Source organism: Myotis yumanensis, unplaced genomic scaffold, assembly GCF_028538775.1.
Source record: "Myotis yumanensis isolate MYYU_CA2020_CCGP unplaced genomic scaffold, mMyoYum1.0.hap1 SCAF_3, whole genome shotgun sequence".
Classification (NCBI taxonomy): Eukaryota; Metazoa; Chordata; class Mammalia; order Chiroptera; family Vespertilionidae; genus Myotis; species Myotis yumanensis.
The window spans coordinates 78,457,442-78,460,138 of NW_027223754.1; the positions used below are offsets into that span (position 1 = coordinate 78,457,442).

General features: G+C 44.0%; 1 pseudogene; it reads left to right on the top strand.

The window, feature by feature from the left end:
* The first annotated feature begins 258 nt into the window (after positions 1–258).
* LOC139006215 (tRNA (cytidine(32)/guanosine(34)-2'-O)-methyltransferase pseudogene) lies at positions 259–1,197 on the top strand (annotated as a pseudogene).
* The last annotated feature ends 1,500 nt before the right edge of the window (positions 1,198–2,697 follow it).

Below are 2,697 nucleotides of genomic sequence, written 5' to 3' on the forward strand. Positions count from 1 at the left end.
AATGTTGCTACTGTTATGAATCATAATGTAAATATCTGATATACAGGGTGTATTTAGGTGACCCCTGTGAAAGGGTCGTTCAACCCCCAAAGGGGTCGGGACCCACAGGTCTCTAGACCGAGATAGCTGAGGCGCCACGACTGCACTGTCCAGCCACCAGGGGGGAGAAGTTTACCCTCCTGGCTGCAGCTGTGTTGCCTGGGCCGCTGACCCCAGGAGGACTGAAGACCCAAGGTCCCTGGGCAAGCAGTGTGCTCGATGGGACAGACGTGGAAGCACAAGTGAGATGTTTACTACCAACTGGCCAAGGCGAATGGCTGGTGCCCTCGCAGTGCCTGCAGTGCCTTCAAGCTGCTGCAATGCAATGAGGAATTCCAAGCTGTGACAGGAGCTAGGTCCTGCGCCAGGAGATCGGGAGTCCGCAGGGGTCCGGCCAGGTGGAGGCTTTGCATCTTCAAGCTGTGGCTCTGCTACCAGGTGTGTTACAGATCCAGGGGGACATCACCCAGCTGCTCACTGCCGAGGCGATCACCCAGCAGTGTGAGGGCTGCCCCGAGGACCTGGTGGTGTGCGATGGGGCTCCCGATGTCACTGACCTCCGTGATGTGGATGAGCATGTGTAGGCCCAGCTCTCCTAGTCGCTCTGAACATCGCTGCACGCATCTTGAAGCCAGGGGGCTGCTTTGTAGCCAAGGTCTTCCTAGGCCAGGATGTGACGCTGATCTATAGCTGCGTGTCTTCTTCTCCAGCGCTCTGTGTCAAGCCTGGGGCGCCAGCATCAAGGCCTTCGCTGCCTGTCAGGGTTATGACCCCCGAAGGCTTCCTCCTGGACCTGGCGAAACCCCTGCTAGACAACTCTGCTGATCCAGAGCTTAACCGATTAGATGGTTCCACCCAAATCATTGTGCCATTTGTGATCTGTGGGGACCTGAGCTTCTATGATTTGGTCCGCAGTTACCCATTGGACCTGGAGGACGGCTCAGAGCACAAGTACACTCCACCCACTCAGCCCCCATCTACCCACGGTACTGGGAGGCCTGCATATTAAAGAAGAGGGGGCAGCTGGCCAAGGAGATCCATCCCCAGGACTATCCCATCAGCACAGTGGACACATTGCCCCAGCCCCTGGCTGCCCCACAGTGCCACGCCCTGATGGCCTCTGAGGTGGAAGACAGGGACATGAATTGTTCATCTTAACACATGAAGCTGGCAGTCAGTGACAATGTGGGAGCTGTTTGCTGTCAGGAGAACCAGAACTTCCATGAGTTCATTGCATTAATGTACTTGTTTTTCAAATATCTCATCAATGGGTCCTGAATATGAGCTTCAAGTGAAACCTACAATGACCACCATGAACACAACCAGGAAAGAAACATCATGGAATGTTCGTTTGGACCACAGAAGGGGTTCTGGACTGAGATTTTGCCTCCCCTCTGAATCTTCTCAGGGGTATACCTGAATTTGATGGAGGAAAATATTATATCTTCATTTTCACTAATATAATTAAAATTTAGCTTTATTCCCAAATATGAATTCTAACAGTAAATCATGATCATAAAAGCAGTGCCTGTGACTTTCCCACCAAACCAAATCAAAATCAGTTCATTTTTATAGGAAGGTTGTTAGGGGAGGGGTGGGGAGTAATCAGAAAATATTACTCATGGTTGTCACTAATTGGCATCATGGGATATCTTATAATTTGAGTTACTAATAAAAAAGACCATATAATACTACAAAAAGAAAAAAGAAAAAATTAAGTACACCAAAAGGAATATAGATATGAATATTTTAAAATAACAAAATGACATTATGAAATATTATAGCATTTGTATACTTAAACTATCTTTTCCAAAAGTAAATGAATCATTGCTATTGTCTTAAAAAGTGATATTCTGAAAACTATGAATAACCATTGACATTTTCACAATGATAATCTATGCATTCAGAAACACATGTTTAAATGCCTTGCACCTTTTCTATTTGATTGTTTTGTTCTTATTGATTAGTAGGAGTTCTTTTTATTAACAGATAAGAGTTAATAAATGAATTCAGCAATGTAGCAGGGTACAAAACTAACACCCAGAAATCCATGGCTTTTTATACACCAACAATGAACTCACAGAAAGAGAAACTAGAAAAAACAATCCATTTACTATTGAACCAAAAAAATTAAGATACCTTGGAATAAACTTAACTAAGGAGGTAAAAGACCTGTACTTGGAAAACTACAGGACTTTGAAAAAAGAGATAAAGGAAGACATAAACAAACGAAGTACATAGCTTGTTCATGGATTGGTAGAATCAACATCATTAAAATGTCCATACTATCCAAAGCAATTTATAGATTCAATGCAATCCCCATTAAAATACCAATGGCATATTTTACAGATCTAGAACAAACTCTCCAAAAATGCATCTGGAATAAAAAAAGATCCCGAATAGCCACAGCAATCCTGAGAAATAGGAACAAAGTTGGAGGGATCACAATACCAGATATCAAGCTACATTACAAAGCCACAGTTCTAAAACTGCCTGGTACTGGCACAAGAATAGACATATAGACCAATGAAACAAAACAGAGAACCCAGAAGGCCAACAGACATGAAAACATGCTCAAAGTCACTAATCATCTGAGATATGCAAATGAAAACGACAATGAGGTATCATCTCACACCTGTCAGAATGGCTATCATCAAT